General features: G+C 42.0%; 1 long non-coding RNA gene across 1 annotated transcript; it reads left to right on the forward strand.

Annotated features, from left to right (window-relative positions):
• The first annotated feature begins 1,118 nt into the window (after window positions 1-1,118).
• Window positions 1,119-21,388, forward strand: LOC102556293 (uncharacterized). The gene is made up of 3 exons (XR_005496494.2): window positions 1,119-1,356; window positions 18,406-18,504; window positions 20,057-21,388. It is a non-coding gene; the product is annotated as an uncharacterized LOC102556293 (long non-coding RNA).
• The last annotated feature ends 2,221 nt before the right edge of the window (window positions 21,389-23,609 follow it).

Raw genomic sequence — 23,609 nt, forward strand, 5'->3', positions numbered from 1 at the left:
AATGCTGCGACCTATTACCAGCTAAAGTTCTGCGCTTGCTGACACTCAAGAAGTTGTTGTGAGAGGCAAGCTCCCATTTTCCTGTTACTCATCTTCATATTGAGTGTTCCAAGTCCCTTCAAGGACTGTAGGACGGTGATTCGACTCACCTGCTTCCCCTCCACAGACCCTCACAGGCTGATTAGCCCCCACCCGGACCTGTCTGTCACTGAGGTGTTAGCCCCACCCTCTCTTGCTCCCACTCTCAAGACTCTGCCCTCAAGGCCCACAGCCAGTGCCTTAGTCAGTCTTTTCCCTGTATCCAGTGACCCCCTCCTCTCCAAGTTGTTGTCAAACAAGGTGCATTTCCTTCCTCATATTTAAACAGTGGGTTCCCAAGGCTGCAAGACAAAACTGCACCCGGTCTCTCTTTTTAGGTTCTTGGTTCCTTTTGCAACACTTCCTCAATTCCTCCAGACCCTGTCTTCACCAGAATTGCTCCTATTTGCTGAGGGCCTGGAGGTGGGGGGTGGGGGTGCGGATGGGAGGGGGCAGGGGGGAGGGGTGTCGGAGGGGTGGGGGAGGGGAGTTGTATGCTTGTTGTTTTTTTGTTTGTTTGTTTTCATCCTCACGGCCAGTTAAATGTTTCGTCAGCTCTAGGTTTCCCAGCCCTTCCTTATGCTAACTGCCTCAGGAATTTTCCCAAGCACACAGCCGGCTCCTGTTATTTATTGGTACAGGGACTTCAGTGAACTAAACCCTGCCCTCTCTGCCGGGAGCAATGCCTGCAAGTTGGCATTCACAGGTTGCATCTGGCCCACAGATGGTTTTTGGTTTGGCCTGCGGAGTTTAAAGGATTAGCCAATCTCCAGCGGTTAAAATTGGAATTGTGTATATAATTTAGGAAGCGTAGCATCTCATAAAATCATCAGTGAACCAGCCTTACCAGAAATGTGGAATCAATAAATAAGGGCTGCATAGGAAAGTCCTCCACTCAGCCATGTGGACTTGAGTTGACTAGAGTCTGTCACTCCCTAGGTACTCCTGGTTTTCAGGCTAAGCGGTTAGCTGTCATCTACCAACACAGGAGCAGTGATTTACCTCACGGTGCCGTTTCTCCGTGCTAGTTTCCTGCTTCATGAGGGCCCCCGCCTTGCTGTCTATATTTGGCTTATACGATTTTCAACTTCAGGCAGAGGATGTGGCTCAGTGGTTAAGAACACTCGCTGTGCAAACATGAGGACTGGGATTCGAATCTCCAACAGCCCTATACAACGCACTGGTGTAGCTGTCTTCGTTTATAGCTCCAGGGTTGTCTGAAGGTGGAAATGGGTGAATCGCCAGGGCTGGCTGACTGCTGGCTCGTTCCACAACATGGTAAGCATGAAGTCTAGTGAGAGAATCTATCTCAAGGGAATAAGGCAAGACATCTGATAGCATCTTCTGGTTTCTACACCTTCAGGGGCATGCAGACAGACAGACAGACACAGAATTGTTAGTCCCTCATACTTATATAGCACTTAAAATTCACAGATCATCTTTACGTTTTATCTATAGGCTGAAAATATGGATATTTAAATTTTTCAGTTTCGTAGTTCCCTACCTTCTCTGGATTTTCTCCTGTAAGCATGCTCTCCTTTTACAAAGCTAGAATCCAAGCAGAGGAGGCATCTGCATGTCTGCAGCCATGGATGTTAACCAAGAACACATAGCTCCCTGTGTACTATTGGCTCAGGCTTATTGGGTCCAATATCTAAGGAGGTCACGTCTTCTCCCGACATCACCCTCGGCTCATCAATTAAAATAAATTCAAATCACTTCTCACTTTCACAGTCTTGTAGTTGTCTTACTGAGGTACAACATACATACGTACATACATACATACATACATATATGCATGTTAGATATATTTCATGTACTTCATGAGTATATTTTAGTTATTTTTGTTTATATATGAAATACTGTGTCCTATTATGACATTTTCGCATATTATATTAATAAAGAGACTCCTCTTCTGGACAGGGTGGTTTGTGCTCATAATTCCAGAACTTTGGTGCAAAGGCCAGGGGTTTGCAAATGCAGGCCTGGACCACATAGCAAGTTTTAGGCCAAGAACCTTGAAACCGAAATAACCAAAGGAGACAAGAATATTCAACAGCAGACTGTTATTTTGTACATGGTGCCTAGTATGAGACAGCGTACCTGCCTGTGTTAGCTCCTTTGAGCTTTGCTGTCTAGAGAGGCTGTAGAACTGGGAAACAGACATCAGTCTCCCAGTTAATGAATGGCCACGCTGAGACAGGAACTGAGCCTCCCTGACTTCTAAATTCCCAGGTGAACCATGGGAAGCAGAGAGGCAGAGGCCTGGGACAGCACTGCAGTCCTATAGAAACCCCAGGCCTTTGCAAGTAAAAGTCAGTTCTCAGTCATCTCCCAATTGTTTTCCCTTTCCCTAGACCTCTACCCCCACCCCGTCCCAGCTGTCACTTTGATAATCTCTCCCTTTACTTCTCAAAGTTTGCAGTTAAACCTTCCTTCCGTGCAATGGCTCATTTTGGAATCAGTGTGATCAAGAGTCGCCACGACAGAGAAATACTGGCCTGGCTTCTTTCCTTTTTTGAGACACATTAACAAAAGCCGCAGAACCAGAAACAGGAAATGCTCTCTATTCATGCATAGGACGGTGAAAGACAAATACAGAATCTTATGGACTTGAGGGTGTCAGCATCACTCACAATCCCCTGGTGCTTTTCATCCCAATCCTTGTGCGTGCTGGGAAGGGCCCTCAAGCATCTTGCTCCTCCTTCCTGCCACAGATAGTGAATCCGAATCTCAGAAGAGGAAAAAATGTTCTGCAGAAGGATATGGTTGGCACATGTCAGCCATCACTAGAAACCCATTTTCCAGGATTCATCCCTAACCCTTGTGGCTCATAGGCCTCTGGTTTAGGCTTTGGCTTGTGCTTATCGTGCACGTTGAAGCCACTGTTTCTCTTTTCCTCTTTCACTTCTGTGATGCAGGTGCTGAGATCTGCTAACTCCATTTCTGGGTGTTTCTTGCTGGGTATTGATGATCTCACTGGTAGCAAGGCACGGTTGGTACAGATCATCTCAGCACCCCTGGATACACTGTCCCTCTGCTCTGAAACCCATGCTCTGAAACCCATGCTCTAGTCATATGACTCTTCCTCTTTCTGAGATCTAAGTGTTGCCTAGCTGTGAACTTCCTGTCCATGGCATCTCTCTGGCAGCCTCTCCACTTCCTTCTGTTCTCTTATTCTGGCTGGTGGTAGCATCCTCCTGAAGTTACTCTCAACATGGCTCTCTGAGCATTTTATTTGCATAAGCTTTGGATAACTGTGTGACACATGTCTTGCCTTAAATGTCTTTTAGTTTGAAACAACCAGCACAGCTTCTGAGCTCCAAATGCAACTTCAACCAATACAATGCTGACAAACCTTTCTAGCTCTTCCAGCCTTTTCCTTATGAATAACCACAAAACCACACAATAGGTGAGATCTGAAGAAACAAGATGAGACGTTGACATTCATTCACAAGATAGCAACTCGGAATCTGTTTGGATTCTGAGGCATCCTGAGGTTGCCTGGACTACCAGGAGTTTGAAGTCTTGCAGGAATGACGGGTATGGTAAGAGCACTGGTGGTGTGGGACACTGGGATGACAGCAGTGAGGCCCTGACTCTGAAATGATGAGGTGGCAGAACGCTGAGATGCGCTTAGAAAGTCAGATGTCACTGAAACCTGAGAGTCAAGCAGGAGTTAGTTTGTTAAACAAGTTTGTGGGTTATGGGAGGCTGTTAAAGGAGACATTGAGGGCACAGATGATAGATAAGAAAACGTGTCAAGGCCTGTCCAGGTGGAGTTGCTATCTTCTCCTAGGTTTGTTCACTGAAGTCCTTACTTCCATTCAGATTGTCACCTTATTTGTAAATAAGGTTGTAGTGTGTGTGTGTGTGTGTGTGTGTGTGTGTGTGTGTGTGTGTGTGTGTGTAAATGAGAGCATAGTAGGACAAACATGAAGTTTCTCATCTAATAAGACAGGTAGGTATCCTTAGACAGGGGACAGGTGTGGAGATAGACCAGTACTCAAAAGCAGAGGACCATGCAAGTGGGAGGTCACGATTGGAAGGATGTGTCTACATTCCAAGGAATACCAAATGCTGCCGACAAATCCAAGAAGCCAGGAGGAAGACCCACTGAGCAAGTTAGGTTCTTGTCCTTGGCCCTCAGAACCAGTTAGGCCTCATAACACCATTGATTTCAGACTCTGCTGTGAGATAAGCTGCTTTGCCACTGGAGCCACACCTTCTCCGAGGCAGCACTGATACAAATCAATGAGATAACATGAGGAATAGTGGGGAAAGGGACTCCATGGCTCGCTAATTACAGTTGTCATTCAGCCAGGATCTGGGCTTATAGGTATTAGGTCACTTACCCCATGACCACTAGAAGAGGCACACACTACTTATTATATAAAATAAAGGAGTGAATCTAAGGAATCTTGATGAGTTGGCTAAGGTTGCTCATTTCATATATAATGCTAAGGTTGGGCTTTGAATTTAGGATGAGAAGTACCCCTTGGTAACACCATAACCCCATGGATGTCTTCTCTTTGTTTTAATTTTGAGAGTAATACCCATATTTAGAGACGTTGAGAGATTCAGGTTACTTGAAGTCTAATTTAGAAATGAAATATTACTCATTAAAAGATACATTTATAAATGATAAAATAAAAAGCAACTTATAAATTATAAATGTATTCTCTTTTTGTGTGGATTTATATGGAATTTGGCACACGAATAATGTTACCATCACTGAGAACTGTCATCCTTGGAGGCTTTTAAGGAGAGTGTAATTGTACATTCCTTATTTTAGTATGAAGAAGAATGGGCTAGACAGAAGAATGAGTGGACATTGTTATTAGGAGCCATTTCTCTTGGAGACTTTCAATAAGGAAGCATGGGTCAACTACAAACTATTAAAGGATTTTTTGGGATTCTTTAGTAAAGACTCTAAAAACCATCCCCAATTAAGTGGCATGCTGTCAATAAGAATGAATCTTTGGCTAATCTCTCAGTTAGGGTTAGCATGATTGGCAAATTCAACTGAATTCTATGAATTAGGTAATTGTGAGCCCCTGTATGTTCTTTGGTTGGTGGTTCAGTTTCTGAGAGCCACAGCTTGGTCTTCATGTAGGTTCCTATATGTGGGATAATTCTTCTAGCTAAGCTGCCTTGCCTGGCCTCAGTGGGAGAGGATGTGCTTAGCCTCGCACATCTTTCAAAAACATTTTACTTCATGTTCACCCACTCAGTATGCCGAACTCCACGAAGGCAAGACTTTTGGCAATTACTTGATTCTAAGTGTTCTAATTTATACCTGACATATAGTGAATGACCAGTAAATTGAAGCCAGGGTTCAATATTGATAAGTCTATTAATAGATGCATGCACATGGTCTATTTTTCCCCTCACAATTTTTAGTTAAGGAAATTAAGACCCAGGCAGGTAAGGATGTTTGCTTTAGGTATCAGAGTTGGTTAGTGGCTAGAGCCAAATGGTACCCCAATTCCCTTCATCTATCATAGACCTCTTTTTCCTGCATCAGGCCGGCTCTTCACTGTCTAATTCTATCATAGAAAAATAGGTTAGGAGAGTAGACTTCAGAAACCACAACGCTGGATTTACATGTAAACTGTAACCCTTGCAAAAGTTGCCTTATGCCTCTGAATAAGTTATATCCAGAGAATATGTAATAATATATATGATAAATTATGTTTGGCTCACTTATAAAATAAAGGCAAAACCCTTTAAGGTAAAATATAAAAATAAATGTAACACTTATAAAGTAAAAGTAAAACCTTTTTGGTATCATTTCTGTGAATCTGAAATGAGACTGCTACCTATATTATTTGCTGTAGGAGAACTTGTACAAAGTCAACTCTTCCCTAGATAGTAGATGTCGCTATTTCTTCATGAGAACCTCCAGCACTCTTCAGATATTTCTTGGCTTCAAGAAGCATAGCTCATCTCTCGCTTGCATTTTAAACTACAGATGAGAGAGAATACTAGAAGACATGAGACTGTAGTAGGAAAAATGGAAACAGGAGTCTTCTTTGAGGGGAGACACACAAGTGAAGACTGGGTCCTCTTCCTCATTAAGACCTAGTTTCTTTACCTATACTTAGTCAATTGCCACAATGTGTTACCCATCAAAGTGGAATGAGGGTGTACTGAATGGTTTGTGCTTGGTAGAAAGGAAATGGTAAAGGAAGGTAATCTGGCAATGTATCTTCCCTTTTCTCCTTTAGCAGTAGTGGGGTGATAAGAAAATCATTTCTTTTACAGATGAATGACCACCGCAAATCTGCTACATGCTTGCCCCTATGGGATAGCTTTGTTGATAAGAGTCTGTGTGGAGGTTGTCTCTACTTCATGGTTTAAATATTTTTATTTCCTGTGTGTGTGTGTGTGTGTGTGTGTGTGTGTGTGTGTGTGTGTGTAGGTGCCCAAGAAGGCAAGAAGAGGATGCTAGATGCCCTGGAGTTAGAGGTTGCCCTATTTGAGTGCTGGGATATGAACTTGGGTCCTCTGGAAGAGCAACAATTACTCTTAACCACGGAGCGATCGCTCCACCATGTATCGTTGTTTCTTTCAAGTTTGAATAGGTGCTCTTTGGATTCTTTTCAGAGGCTGTGTTCTTTCCAAAATCAAGGTGTCAGAAAAGTTAGCTGCTTCTGAAGCTGTCAGAGATAATCTATTCTGTGTCACTCTCCTAGCTTCTGGTGGCTTACTAGTAATCCCCTGGTGCTCCTTGGATCATGGTGTATCACCCTGATCTCCTTCTTCATCACCACAAAGCATTTTTCTTGCGTGCATGGCTGCATAAAAAACTTCTCCTTTATGTCAAGGTTAGAAAACTATTGGATATAAATGGACTTAGCTTATCACCTGCCAGGTTCTTATTTTATAGTAAAGCTATTTTTAAAGGCACAGGGGTTTAGAATGTCAACCTCTCCTTGGGACAAGACACAATTCAACTCCTAAAAACAATCCATAGAAACTTAAACAATAACCATGGAACTCCTTGACAAGAAAACTAAACATGAACTTTAGTCCTAGTGTCCCTGTTCCTGAGTGGCACATGTCCAGGAGTATTGCAAGAGATTCCATTCATTTCCCATCACAGGATCATGTTAAGCTTGTGGCTAGTCAAAAGATTCATTTTTTTTCATGCCAGTTGTCAATATACTTAATCTACCCAATACTTGGACAGCTGATTTCTTGACACTCGTACGGCATACAGAATCCTAAAAGATTATTCTTTGAGAAACTCAGTTTTTCCGTGAGAACTGGAGTCATTAGAAATTCTAGATTCATAAATAATTATTCAGTCACCACTTCTTTATGATTCTGACCCTGTCACAGTAGAATTGACTGCACATGATCAGCCTCATTAGTCTGAATCAAGAGTAAGCATCTTACCTGTTAGTACTTATCGGTGTCTGCTCCATCCCTGGTACCTCACTGGAAGGGTCTCTTCAGGCCCAGACACTGACTGTTGAACAGATTGATGATTAAGCTGAGGTAATCTGCTTTGGACACAAAAAAAACAACTTAAAATAGCCACCATGAATGACGTATTAAAGTTTGAAATGAAGAAAAGACCCAAGAGTGTCCAGATAGGGGTGGAGTAAGTGATGAGACTTTTAGAAGTGTAAGGTTGAATCCATTCTCTTTAAATAAAATGTGATCATTTTGATAATTGCAAAACATTAATTTTAACCTTTAGTTGGTTACACGTATGTTGACAGTATTTATCTCAGCTTCAACTCCAAGGTTTCAGATGACTGAAGACTCAGTTCGCACTAGTTCTGGCTCTTCTGTGCATTTATTGATAAAGCAGAGAGGAGCATGCGATTATCGTCTTGGCAGGAATCAGGATACCTGAGCCTTTCTTCACTTAAGCGACACTACTGGGCTCGTGTGCACTGTTGAATACACTTTTCAAACTTCCAGCTTCCCCAACTGCAGAATCATTTGGTTAGACCCCAGGACTTCAAGGTACAAATTTATTACAAGATTCTGTGATGATAATCACAGGTCTAGATGGAGACCAGGAGAACTGGGGGTAGGGGGGTTGGGGAGTGGGGGGGGCATCTCTCTGGTAACGGGGCAAGTAACTTCTTACCTTACTTAGTTAATTTTCTGTTGCTATAACAGTAAAACAGACAAGCTAACTGTGGTGGTTTGAATATGATTGGCCCAGGAAGTGGCACTATTGAAGTAGGTGTGGTCTTGTTGAAGTAGGTGTGGCCTTGTTGGAGGAAGTGTGTCACTTTGGAGGTGGGCTTTGAGATCCTTCTCCTAGTTGTCTGGAAGTCAGTCTTCTCCTAGAGGCCTTTAGATCAAGATGTAGAACTTTCAACTCCCTACCATGCCTGCCTGGACACTGTCACGCTTCTGCTTTGATGATAATGGACTGAACCTATGAACTTGTAAGCCAGCCCCCAATTAAATGTTGTCCTTTATAAGAGTTGCTGTAGTCATGGTTGGTGTCTCTTAAGAAACCCTAACTAAACTAAGACAGTGACACACACACACACACACACACACACACACACACACACACACACACACATCTACATATATATATATATATATATATATATATATATATATATATTTCAAATTAAAATTCTAGAGGCTAGGAGGTCTATGAACCAGGATTCTATTAAATGAAGGCTTTCCTTAGAGAATCTGTTAACTCCTGACATAGTTTAGAGCACTACATGGTGAGTGTAGGGGAGATAGAGCCAGACTGGTCTTTATAACAGTTTATAATAGATTATCTAGAGATAATCTGTTAATCCATTAATGCATTATTTTGTAAATGGACTAACTCATTCATAAAGGCAGAACTCTCATGACCTAATCATTTATGTATTCCCCTTTCTTCATATTTCACGATGGGATTAAATTTCATGTAAGCTTTGATAAGGACAGTAAAACTCTGACATTTCCCTGCTAGAAAGGGAAAGGCTTGCTTCTTCTCATTAAGAAAAGAATTAAGCTGATCTAAAAGGCTCTGTTGCTCCCTGCCATTCTTTAATCTTTTCTCTGCTTAGGACAACCAAAAATATACAAATATGATGAATAGCCCAGGTCAGAACATGAGCAGATACCAGTGAAAAGCAACTGTATTTGCACAGAAGGATTTACTCAGGAGCACACTTAGCAATTTGGTGGGATAGCAAGAAGATATTTCTAGGCAGAAAGGTAGTTCAGGGTCAAATATATAATATCAAATTATTGTTTAATTTTGAAACAGCCTCATTGGATATTTGAATGTGTTTATGTGGTTTGCTGCCACTCACGTTATTGAACACTTACATATGTGTCTCAGACACTTGGCAACATACTCCAGGTAGTGCTATGATTGGCTGCACAGTGATAACCTTTCCCCTCTCCTCAGTTTCCCCAGCAAAGTGGAAACTTGAGGTGACCTCCAGAATTCCTAAGCTTGCACTCATTAGTCCTATGCAGCATTCTTATTTTGTCCTTGCTCCTTTTGACCACTGCCCGGCCCCCAGCAACCTTTCCACCAAATCCCACTCCCATTGGGTTGCTTTCCTTCTTTCCTCTCCTCTTCTGGAACCAGAGTCATAGTGCAAGGGTACTTTTCTCTCTGGGGCAGCTCAGCCTGTTCTATACAGGACAGAAAAGTGACCTTATGTATTTGTTTATTATGAACTCGAGCATATCAGTTATTTACATTGTTTTACAGTAACTCAGAATACCCAAATTCTTGGCTGCATGGGTAATTATGCAACACAATTCTGTTTTCATCTCTGAACAAAGCTTAGTTGGTTTTAAGATGAAGTCCTTGCAATGGGGTTTCCTGGTATCATTTTTTGCTAGGACACCAAGCTTATCCTGCTGTAGGGCCTCTACTCACAGCATTCTTTAGTCATGCTTCCTCAGCCCACATTTCCCTATGACTCAGTGTCTCTTATCACTGAGGTCTCTGGCCAGTTCATTCTCGGTCTCTGGACCAAAAAGCCTTCTTTTCCATCGGCTACCGACTCCAGCTCTGGTTGCCTTTATTCTGTGGTTTCATCCGTACTTACATTTTGTTGTTTGTTCATTGGATTGCTTGTTTTTCTGTTTGGTGCTCCATGACAGAATGTAGGATGTGAAAGAGACTTGTCTCTATCATTTCTGTCTCCAGAGCCTGGGAGAATGCCTTCTGGGGTAGATTCAAAGAAAATCATTCATCAAATAAATGAAAGATATGTTTGGCCAATGCCTAAATTCGGTCAATTCAGTGAAGTGACTGAGCCCCTGCTACATTCCCATCTCACAGTCTCAGTAGTTTTATTAAGTAAGACTGCTTTATCCAATTTCCATCACACTAACTATCACACTGAAAATTAAATAAGATAGGAATGATATTCTACTTATGACTTCATAGCTTGTACAAATGAGAGTGTGCTTCTTTATAGTTATAAAATATAAGTTATAAAATATAAGTTATAAAATATAAGGAGATGTCTATACTCCAAGTAGGGTACCAGAAGATGAAGAAAGGATTCTACCCAAGCCCAACTTAGTGAACCAATGAGGCTGACTTACAGGAGCAGGGATGAGTAAAAACACACACACACACACACACACACACACACACACACACACACACACACACACACACACTAGCAGTTAGCATTTCCTAACCTGTTGGGCAGGTTAGGAATCTCCAGAATTCCCCCTCGTTTTACATGTCAACCTGTCTGATCTCATGAGGGTGTTACATCAGACCACAGAGGCTCTGCTCCAAGGACGAGCAAGTCCAACAGCTCATAAAACACCTTAAAATTGTGTGTTAGAGGGCTGGAGAGATGGCTCAGAGGTTAAGAGCACTGATTGCTCTTCCAGAGGTCCTGAGTTCAAATCCCAGCAAGCACATGGTGACTCACAACCATCAGTAATGGGATCTGATTCCCTCTTCTGGTGTGTCTGACAGCTACAGTGTACTTATAAATAAACAAACAAATAAAAATAAATCTTTTTAAAAATGTATGCTAAGTAACAAAAGCTTTACTAAAATTTTCTATTATTTTAAAAGTCAAAATCATTTGACTACATAAATATCAACTTTTCTCTTCATGAGAATCCTATCCCATCACAATGTTTACTAATATCAATAGAATTCATTTGATTTTCGGTCTTTTTTAAAATTGATATGATGATCATTCTGATTCTCAGGCCTTGGTTTACATACTCACTGACTTTTTGACTTACCTAGAATAATTTTTAGGACTCTGGGGACTATAAATGAATTTGGAAAGCAAAATAAAAAAGTAAGTAAATAAAAATAGAAAATAGAGCTTTAACTAGGTAAATTAATCAGTAAATGAGATATAATCAATTTTGACATACATTTCTGGGATGACAAGAGGCAACTGATAAGGTCTGAATTCCAGAGTATAGTTCTTGACTCAAAGTTGGACTTGCTCATGCTTGGAGCAGAGCCTCTGTGGTCTGATGTAACACCCTCATGAGATCAGACAGGTTGACATGTAAAACGAGGGGGAATTCTGGAGATTCCTAACCTGCCCAACAGGTTAGGAAATGCTAACTGCTAGTGTGTGTGTGTGTGTGTGTGTGTGTGTGTGTGTGTGTGTTTACTCATCCCTGCTCCTGTAAGTCAGCCTCATTGGTTCACCAAGTTGGGCTTGGCTGTAGAATCCTTTCTTCATCTTCTGGTGCCCTACTTGAAGTATAGACATCTCCTTATATTTTCCTTGGAGAAAGAAACAACAGTAACTCTCTCCCCTAAATTTCCTAGGCTAAAAAATCAATTCCAATGGATCATTAATAGAAGGAAGGTAGAACCTTTGGGGACACTGCTCTCATGAATGGATTGATTTCATTGTGGGAATAGGTGGATTATTTCTAGAGTTTGCTTCAAATCAGACTTCAATGCTCTCTTTCTCAGCCCATTTCTCCCCTTCCTTACTCCCCAATTGTTCCCCTCCCTCTTTATCTTTGTATACTAGTGCAGACAAGATCTCTCACCAAATGCCAAGCCCCTTGATCTTGGATTCCCCACACTCTAAAGCTGTAAAACATAAGTTTCCTATCTGGACAAATTACCCAGTTTGCATGCGTTGCTATAGCATACATACACAAAACACACTAAGACAGCCGATCATTGAACTTCTTCAAGTCTTAGTTTCTCCAACTGCAAAATAGGCATACGCATAGTTTATCCTGCTTATAGTTGTTTTGAAGATTAAATTAAAAAATCCACATGCAATATTTGTCACAGAGGTCGATGACTAGTTTTTCACTTTAGTTCACTCCATTGCCACTACATTCGCTGCTTAGCACACGCCAAGGTTGAGTAAGTGTTCACCAATGTAGTTCTCCACCCAGATAAATTATTTTCCTAAAGCTTGAAGTCAATGCATATCTTCTGAGGGCCTTTTCTATGTCTAGCTCTATACTTGATATTGTAAGGAGACACACATGTACTTGTGAGACGTATACTTGAGATGTTCATATCTTTGAGACAAAGTACACATGTATAGTAATACAGCCTGAAAAGTAGGTAGGCAGTGAGAACTGACATCCTAGAATGAGCGACATCTGGATAAGCCATGCTTTGGCAGATAAGCACTGCCTTTCATAAAGAAGAGGAAAGGACTCTTCAAACTGGTGGCAAAGCTACAAAGGGCAAAGTCTGGAAAGGGAGCCTCGAGATTAAAGAGGATGCAGGGATGGCAGCAAGGTTTATGGGAAGGACAGGATGATGCACAGAGGCAATGTAGAAGGATACATGGTCTGTGGGGGTTGTAATTGTATCAGAGCTTCATCTCTGGTGGTGTCGGAAGTCTCTGACATTGATTGACATATGTGATATTGTCTGTAAATAAGTTATCAAGAAGAGTTATGAGAGGGGTGGAAGAGGTCATAGATGATACAATGGAGAAGAGTCCATGTGGGACCGAGTTCCCAGGGGAGGCAGGGGATAGGTAGGTAGAAGCTATGGCTTAAGAGAAATGTTAATTTTGCAGAGATCAGTAGTGGGATGGGGAAAGTGGGACATGTGACTGATAATGTACATATCCTGGTTATTCTTCCACATGTCCTTGTCAAACATTATCTCTCCTCATCTCTATGAGGCATTTTAAAGACTGGTGGCCACTTTGAAGCTTACGTTAAAATGAAATTCCAGGCCCAGAGTTAACCTGTCCCTTAGAGCAGAGCCTGGATTTAGATCCCACTCCTTAAATTCTTAAGCCTCCCCAGCATCCAAGGATGGAAAGACTTCTGTGCATACCGAACTCATAACTTCTTTTGAACTCATAACTTACCTTTTGAGACCAGGTCACCCTTTCCTGTTAGCTTATACAGCGAGTCAGAATGTTGGAGGTGTTGGAGGAAAATTGAGCCATGGAATCAGGGAGAGGGGGAAGAAGGTCCTTCAGAGTGAGGGGAGGATTTAAGGAAGCAAGTTTGTACAATGCACCATGGGAGAATGCGTTAGAGAAGGGACTGAGGAAAGGGGCCGTACACAGGAAAGCATGGGAGACCACACACAGACATGGAGAGAGAGTGCTAGAGAAAGCCTAGAGCCACACAACCGGGCTGAGTTCTCTTCAGCAGGCAGCACACTCAAATTACTTCACTTAGTGTGTCTGAGAGCAGGCAGGACCCCATTCAAAGCTCACTCCACTTCCTCAGGCACTCTGGAGCACCAAGTAGCCGCAGGAGGGTGGTCTATAATTTCGAACACAAGCTACTCTACTTCAGCTGACATGTGTTAAGGAAGCCTCTAAAAACACCAAGTAAAGGGGAAAGAATTTAAGATAGCGGTTCTTCACTTGTGGGTTGAGACCCCTTTGGGGTTTCTTTAATCAAATATTCACATTGCAACTCATAACAGTAGCCAAATTACAGTTATAAAGTAGCAATGAAATAATTTATGATTGGGGTTCACCACAACACGAGGAACTGTATTAAAGGTTTGCGGCATTAGGAAGTTAAAGAATCACTGTTTTAAGGCATGCTTATCACTATTAGTTTGAACAAAATTATGTTCTAAAAACTTCTGTGAAGCTAAAAAGCTGTATGCACTATTTCGAGATGTATATTATATATATGCCAAGAAATGAGCTATACTAGTCCCAGTTCTTTGGATCAGCTTTTCCATGGCTTTCCTAACATCTCTGAAGATCTGTGTGAACTTACTTTCACTTTCCCACAGTATGACTCTATGCAATAACTCATCCAAAGAGCCTTGAACTTACACTATTTGGTTTCATTTATGAGGCGCAGCCACCAGGTAGATGCTCTTGCCAATGCCCTGTTAAGGAAGACTGAGGATCAAACCCTGGGCGAGATTTCTCAGGTCTCATAGGTTTTCCACCTTCAAGATCATCTTATCTCTTCTCACCTCACCTCACCTCACCTCACCTCTTCTCACCTCACCTCTTCTCACCTCACCTCACCTCACCTCATCTCTTGTCATCTCATCTCATCTCTTCTCTTCTCACCTCATCTCATCTATCTCATCTCTTCTCACCTCACCTCACCTCACCTCATCTCTTCTCACCTCACCTCACCTCATCTCTTCTCACCTCACCTCACCTCTCCTCACCTCACCTCACCTCACCTCATCTCTTCTCTTCTCACCTCACCTCATCTCATCTCTTCTCACCTCACCTCACCTCATCTCTTCTCACCTCACCTCACCTCATCTCTTCTCACCTCACCTCACCTCTCCTCACCTCACCTCATCTCTTCTCTTCTCACCTCTCCTCACCTCACCTCACCTCATCTCATCTCTTCTCACCTCTCCTCACCTCACCTCACCTCACCTCATCTCATCTCTTCTCACCTCACCTCACCTCACCTCATCTCTTCTCACCTCACCTCACCTCACCTCTTCTCACCTCACCTCACCTCACCTCACCTCTTCTCACCTCACCTCACCTCACCTCATCTCTTGTCATCTCATCTCATCTCTTCTCTTCTCACCTCATCTCATCTATCTCATCTCTTCTCACCTCACCTCACCTCACCTCTTTTCACCTCACCTCACCTCACCTCATCTCTTGTCATCTCATCTCATCTCTTCTCTTCTCACCTCATCTCATCTATCTCATCTCTTCTCACCTCACCTCATCTCTTCTCACCTCACCTCACCTCTCCTCACCTCACCTCACCTCACTTCATCTCTTCTCTTCTCACCTCTCCTCACCTCACCTCATCTCATCTCTTCTCACCTCACCTCACCTCACCTCATCTCTTCTCACCTCACCTCACCTCATCTCTTCTCACCTCACCTCACCTCTCCTCACCTCACCTCACCTCATCTCTTCTCTTCTCACCTCTCCTCACCTCACCTCACCTCATCTCTTCTCACCTCACCTCACCTCACCTCATCTTTTCTCACCTCACCTCACCTCACCTCACCTCATCTCACCTCACCTCTTCTCACCTCACCTCACCTCACCTCATCTCTTGTCATCTCATCTCATCTCTTCTCTTCTCACCTCATCTCATCTATCTCATCTCTTCTCACCTCACCTCACCTCACCTCACCTCTTCTCACCTCACCTCACCTCACCTCACCTCTTCTCACCTCACCTCACCTCACCTCATCTCTTGTCATCTCATCTCATCTCTTCTCTTCTCACCTCATCTCATCTATCTCATCTCATCTCTTCTCACCTCACCTCACCTCACCTCATCTCTTCTCACCTCACTTCACCTCATCTCTTCTCACCTCACCTCACCTCTCCTCACCTCACCTCACCTCATCTCTTCTCTTCTCACCTCTCCTCACCTCACCTCACCTCATCTCATCTCTTCTCACCTCACCTCATCTCTTCTCACCTCACCTCACCTCATCTCTTCTCACCTCACCTCACCTCTCCTCACCTCACCTCACCTCATCTCTTCTCTTCTCACCTCTCCTCACCTCACCTCACCTCATCTCATCTCTTCTCACCTCGCCTCACCTCTCCTCACCTCACCTCACCCCATCTCTTCTCACCTCACCTCACCTCACCTCATCTCTTCTCACCTCACCTCACCTCACCTCATCTCATCTCTATCGTAAGTGTATGGATGGTTGAAAGTCAGGCGATGGCTTTTTGGAGTTGAGTCTCTCCTTCCACCATGCCGATTCTAGGAGGCAAATGTATGTTGTTAAGTTGATGACAAACACCTTTATTCACTGAGCCATCTTGCCTGAAACCACCCCCTCATTACGTCCATCAATACTGATACCACAGAACTGCAGTGTTGATGTAATAGCCCAACACTGTGTCTCCTAGGAATGTTAGAAGTGACACTCATAAAATCTTACCAACATGCCTACCTAAATACGAGCTGAACAGCAACAGACTTGTTAATGTGGACAGGGGAAAAACTGAGGAATGCTGAGTGAGAGAGGGAGAAACAGCCCTCCCCAGGGAAGAGCACACCAACTGGTCATCTAGTATCAAATGGTCAGCCCTGAAGCAAGTAATGTTATACAGACTGAGCAGGCTGTGTTTATGTATTTAGCTCTGTGTGTGTGTGTGTGTGTGTGTGTGTGTGTGTGTGTGTTTATATATCTACATATATATGTACATGCACGTACACATATACAATGAAAACAGAGGTCATGCATTTGAAAGGGAGCAAAGGGTGGGGTATATGGGAAGCTTCGGAAGGAGGAAAGAGAAAGAGAAAATAAACAAAAAAATTAAAACAATGCAGGTTGTCATACCTTAAACACATGGTGTGCTGTGCAGTTTAAAGGTTGAGAAGAAAATGTAAGGGGCAAAGGAAACCAGGGTCACCTCCCCTAAATCTTTCTCCATCCTTGTCATCTCTGATGCTTCCTGTCTTGGACCATCAAACAGTCATTTTTATCCTTAGTTGTTGTGAGGATGATAAAGGGTAGCCCATGTGACATTGGTCCTAGCTTAGTATGTACTGAGTATCAATCACCATGTGTTTCTATCATGCAGTCTAGTAGAGATCTACACCTCCATTGATTTTTTTTAAATACGCATTGAGTCCTTCTCATGCTGGCTTATTGGTAGATGAAATAAAGCCAAAGTCTCCAGGAGCTTAGACTAGTGGTTTGAGAACAGACTGAGTCACCAGTTTGTTTCCAAACTGAGTCACTTGGTAGCCAGGGATTTGCCTTAGTAAGCGTCAGAGCTGGGGAAGAAGGAAGACCCCTTGGTAGGACTGGAGCCAGATGGGATAGATAATAGGGTTTGTGCTTTCTGAGGGGACAGATCTGCAGAGACCAACTGGTATTTTGCTGGATGAATTATTTAAGTTTACGGTTGTTCCCAGTTACATTTTTGGGGTCTCTTTTTCTTTCTAAAAATAAAGAAAAACCAATCTCATAGAAATATAAGCCATACTTGTGTGACTTTGGCCAAGTCTCCTTCCTCTCTGGTCTTCATTATAATCACTTATTGATGATGCTAGGCCAGTGTCTCTAAAATCCATTCTGATTTGATGTTTGAACTTCGAGGTCCAGGGTTGGCGTTTCAGGTATCATCTTTTGTGCCAAAGACAAAGCAAGCTCCATTCATTTCCTGGACTCTGACACATCATCTTGTAATTTCTGCCTGGTTCCCAGGGCACCTCATGCCAACTGGTGGTTTCCCATCCCGGTGATTCGATAGCTCTGTTGTGTCTCAGGCATAAAGAAACTAGCGCCGGCAATGGGGAGATTCAACAATTTCCAATGTCCTGAGTGGACCAAAGGTCATTTGCTTCTCCCAGGCTCCGGCTGATGGTTTAGGAGCCAGAGGGCTGGTCTCAATTTCAAACAAAACTGTTTGCCGCTTCTCATTTATGACTGGTTGTTATGGTTACCAAACAGATGGACATACATGGCATTTACTTTTCCTCTCCCTCTCTCTCCTGATTGTAACAGCAAGGTGGAGCCTTCGTGGGATTAGCTTAGTGGTATGAGTCACAGGGTACAAAACATGTTTCTATTTGTCAGGGCTTTATTAGTAGTGTTATTGAGGTGTCATGTCTATGGCCTGTGGATCCTGGAGGCCTAGAGTGACCCTTTCTTTTCCTATAGATAGGTACCGTGTCTTAAGGATGCCAAGGAAATGACTTCATACCCATTCTGTAATGGAATACATGCTTATTGATGTAGAGACCAGACTTCTACTTCCTTGACTAGTCTTCAGACTGACGGTGGTTGAAATTATTGGGTAAATTTCAGGCAGGCAGAGAACTGGATTGGGAATGAGTTGAAGCTTGATTATCCACCACTATATAAACTTGGATCTTGGACTTGAGCCCACTGAGGTGAATACAATGACTGGGGGAGAGGAGCAAAGCCAAGTTTACCTTGTTTTCATTTTACAGAACCAGCTAACTGGAGGAGGTGTCTACTGTGATGTTCTGAGAAAGATGAGCAGCATTTGGGCTCAGGAGAAGAAGATCCTCTGGGAATGGAAAGGGCAGGTAGCTCCGAAAGACAGCCAGATTCAATTAGCAGTGCCTGTCGTGGTGGGTGGGAGCCTGAGAGGATGGATGTATGCTCAGCAGTCTGGTACTATACCTTTACACTCCACCCAGCTCCACACATTTCACTACTAGAAATCAAAAGATGATACACTTTATTTAGACCTGTAGCCATTTCAGTTTTCTCAGTGAGACCCAATAACTGGGACATAGCATTTTCAAACATAGTTCATAACCAGCAGTGAACATCTTTGGGACAATTGTCACATGTACCATACACATTAGATCTGTTTAAAAGATTCATCCATTAACTGAGAACACAAAGCAATCACAAAAGGTGTTTTCTGAAACTGCCAAGGAGGCTGAACACGGGGTGGGTAAACAGCCTACACAGTTTTAGGGCAATATATATTCTGTATACGTATTATTTTTGTACTATACACTGCAAAAACAAGACTTTCATCTCTCTCCAGTCTCCCAGAGCTTTGCCCATATTTGGTGCATGTGTCTAAACATGGCTAAGAAATATAGCCAGCCGTAAAGTGTAGGCAGTTCTTTGAGGAGTGGAGATGTTTGGATGCAGGGAGAGGGAGCTGCCTTGACAGAAAGAAATATGGCAGTGGTTGGAAAACATGAACGCCAATAAACCAACTACATTTTTAGGCCGTTAGGAAGCTGATCTAATCTTTAGCTAAATTATAGAAGTATGAATAGCAATAAAGTCACCCTATAGGCTAGCCTGGAAGACCCACACTTGGAGAGTTGTATTCAGGTCTGAACATCACAGCATTAAAGCGTTGAGCTGTTTGGAACCACACATTATTATGCAAGGCTAGAACATTAGCAAAAGTGCTGTGGGATTCCATTACAGCTCGGCTCAATCCCTTCCTTCCTAGATGAGATTCCTGCAAAGAGGCATAGCTCGGATTATCTGGAAAAGCAGACTCCAGGTTGGAGGTTTGCTTAGAACACCCTTACAGAGGACAGCTCTCTGAGAAGGAATCAGGCAAGAGTGGAAAAAAGATGATGGACTGCACTGGTCTCACAATGGCCTTAGCCCATTCCCTGAAGCACAATTATGAAGCAGTGGCCACCCCCAGTTAGTCCACTTTATCTGTCCCAAGAATGAGGAGGCTTCTTGATTCTGGTTGACACGAGAAAGCATAACAAGAGTTAGGTCGACTCTGTGGTCAAGATCATTGTCCTTTTATAATTCTTACACCTCTATGGAGACAACGCTCCTGCAATTGGAAGCATCCCAGCCAAGGTCAGATGTCACCTGCTTTCTAGTCCTCTCTGGAGAGGTTTCCATTTTTGGATTTCATCAGAATTGCAGTGTGTGTGGGTGTGGGGTGGTGGTGGTGATGGGTGTTCAATTGATGCTAATTGTCAGACACTGATTTGGTAGGTAGGTCAGACTGGGGCCTCAGACTCTGTTATTAAGGTCCTTCATCTGACTTCCCTATGCTGCCGTGCTTGGGCACATCAGTATTGAAGCAGATATTTCAGCCGTGTTACTCCAATTGAATTATTTCTGTGTTTGGCATTCCAGGACAGAGTGTGGGAGGAGAGACAAAGGAACTGCACCAGCATGTCACCTCATTATCTGAGAAGGGGAGTCCTGAGCCACCCAGTGGAACAGAATTAAAACCCACCAGACTTGACTTCTATATGCTCTTCCAATTACAAAGACTCATTAATAACAGGGATTTTCCAGGGGGAAATGAAGCATCACTGTTCGCTGTTGTTGTCATTTGATGAAAAGACATTTATTGAGCATGCCTTATGTTTTCCTTCAGAGTTTAATTGTCCGAGAATTTCACACATACATGTAGTATATTTTGATCAATGCCACCCCCATTCTCTCCTGACCATTTCCTCCCCAACCTAACCCAATAATATTTTGCCTCCCAACTTTGTGTGTTCTTTTCAAAAAGTCCACTGTGTTCGCTTAGTGCTGTCTATATGTCTGAGTTTGTCTTTTATTTTTAAATATTTCCTGGGTCCAGCATAAAGGGACATCTGTGGGCTCAAGGATAAGAACAAAACCACATGTGAGTTCCTTTGGAAATTTTTGCAGTCAGGACATGTCTCCTATGATTCAGCAGAAGTGATTATTTTGGGAGCAACAAAAGATATTCCTTTTTTAAAAGTACAAACTTATGTAACACTGCCAAAAAAAACTAAAATAGATTTTAAAGCTATTGACTTTTGTTCATAATTTCTGGCTGCTGTTCTCAATGTGAAGACATTTGATTTACTTATAGTGTCGCATTTATTTTTCCTGACAAGTATTTTATATTCATATCTTTATGTATCTCTTGGGCCTTTGTGGTTCTGTCATTTGAGGCTATCTATTGCATAGTTTTGATGTCTATGACTGACTTTATTTCTCTGATTTGGGGGATTTCCTTCCAACTTGCCACCATTACAGATGATTTTGTCCTTATCATTTGGTGTCTGTCCTCACAGGTGCCTTTCCCAACCCGAAAATCTTAGCTCCTAAAGTAGTTCCTTTCCCTTCCCATCCCCTAGAATGTGATCCAGTAGCTTCCTCATCTGGCTGGATCTACTCTCCATCTTCACTAGGGCTGAGGAACTTCTGTTCACAATTACTAAGTGAGGGTTCTAGCCTTATCACGTAGATTGTTCCAGCGAAATGTAATGCATTGTTGTAGTGCCCGTGATCATGGCCTTAAGTATTCTTGAATTCACAGGCTTCATCTTATCCATGCTGATCCAATAGGCAATGTAAGAGTGTCTCTGATTGCAAACATTCCAAAGTCATTTGCACAATGACTGAGTGACTTCAACAAGTCATTTTTTTTAAGGGTGGCCATCAAATCATTTAACATCCAAATCTTTTGAGGGTCAAAGAGGAATTTCTTCTAGCTTTTCAGAAATTGAAATATAACAATTGAATACATTTCTGGAAGACAGATAAGTCTCACTTTCCCTTCTATTCCCAATGCAGTCATCGTTTCTGTCAAAGATTGATAGAGAATTACATTAAAAGTCTTTTTCAAGGTTCCTATTTTTGGGTATTGTTGGTGACTTTCCAGTTTTGAAACATTAGGAGCAAACTCCTTGTCAGAAAATAACTCTCTTACCATATGAATGAATTTAATTTCTTAGATTCCAATTAGACCAATCCATAATCAAATTAATCACAGCATTTAATAATTTTAAATTACTGACACATGCCAGTTCACATGACTAGAATTTACTTTTCTCATACTCATTGCCCCTGAGAATTTTCTCGTTTGAAAGCAACATTTAATGAAAATTTGAAAAAATACTAGTTGCAATAATAATAAGGAGAATGATTACTTTAACTTTCTCCAGTTTCACCCTTGGTCCATCAGTCAGTTTACACCTAACTGTTGGTTTCTGGGTCAATTTTGGTCACTTAATGTTTTGTAAAGTTCATTCACAGCACTGAACATTCAAACATTACATTTTGAGCAATAAAAGGTATTTTTTGAAGCAATAAAGCTTATGTTGTCATGATGAATTTCAGCACACAATAAAAAGGCTGCTACCCGACTTCTGCATTAGCTTCAATTCCCCAGAGGGAAGCAGTTCCAATTCATCCATTGTGTCCTTTCCCATAGACTGTGCAATTTGTAATAGACTGATTAATTTGTAATCTCCCTATATTTTTGTTCTCTCAGATCCTCTATCTCAGAAATCTCCAATTCTAGGATCAAGAGTTTTATCTTTTCTCCTTCTTTACAAGATGTTGGAACCACGAATCCAAGTTTGCCTTCTTTCTTCTCTGCGTCCTTGTTGACTTATAACTAGAAAAGTTGTTTTCTGTCTAGAGAGTGAGTTCCAGGAAGGAAAAGAGATAAATCATATTCACAACTGCTCATGAATAACTGATAATTTCAAATAACTTAAAAACTTTTGAGTGACTATGAAATCGGTGAAATATATCAACGACAAGTGACAGACAAAATATTCTCAGTGTCCAACACTCAAGAGGTACAAAATGTTTTGGAGCAAAGCATTCCCTGTTAGTGTGGTCTCTGGCCAACTAGTTCTCTGCAACCAGTGTCAACACTTTCTTGGCAGTTTCCTCTCATATATTATGCAAATTCTAGTTCTTCACTTTACGTACAGGGCTCTACACTGCTTTTTTGCCTTATACTTAATAGTTTATCTTATAAATCTCTTATCCTTAGGTAAAAATCTCTTTCTTCCTTTATCTCCATTTATGTAGTTAGTTAGTTAGTTAGTTAGTTAGTTAGTTAGTTAGTTAGTTTCATGTTGTGACACAAACACCTCACACATGCCAGGTAGGCAAGCATTCTAACACTAAGCTATGCCTCTAGTCCCTGATTTTTTGGGACAGGCTTTCACTGGGTAGCTCAGGATATGTTTGCTGTCTCTATGTAATCCAGGCTAGCCTGTAACTCTTGTCAACCATTTCCATGTGCCAGCACTGCAGAGCCTCTAAAAGAAACCACCTGTGCGAGAACCTTGGTTTTTGGGCTTCTAGCTGCTGCACTGTGACAGGATAAATTTTCATTAATTTAGATCACTGGGTTTGTAGCAATTTGTTATGACAGTCTTAGGAAATTATAAACTCTAATTTGGATGTAGAAAGAGCTAGTAATGTAAGTGGAATGTGAAGAATGATGGTAAGTTTATAGATATGAATAAGATCAACTATTCAACAAACTTTTACATGTTAAACATTTGAATTATTGTGTGCTTGTCTTACAAAAATGATGAATCAGATATAGAATCATTAGATCTGCATACAGCTTAGATGCAGAAGATTGGTTATGGGTACTAGAAAGGATCGAGAAGCAGAGAAAACCATAAACTAGTTATTATATTAACATGCCATTGTGATATTCAAAACAAATACGTTCTCCACAGGTTGTCGTATTTTATCATCTTTGTTCTTCTTTAAAAAAGCTATTAGGTGATACTGAGCCAGGTGTAGAGACACAATGGGGAACAACAAAGGAAGAGTCTCTGTCCTTTGTGGCTTTGAGTATTGACTAAAGACATTATTTAAAAAATGTTATTTTATTCTACCCACACCAAGTGGAATGCAGGACACCCTGAATGGGAACTTGGGACTAACCTAA

The sequence above is a fragment of the Rattus norvegicus genome, chromosome 18 (assembly GCF_036323735.1).
Source record: "Rattus norvegicus strain BN/NHsdMcwi chromosome 18, GRCr8, whole genome shotgun sequence".
Taxonomy (NCBI): domain Eukaryota; kingdom Metazoa; phylum Chordata; class Mammalia; order Rodentia; family Muridae; genus Rattus; species Rattus norvegicus.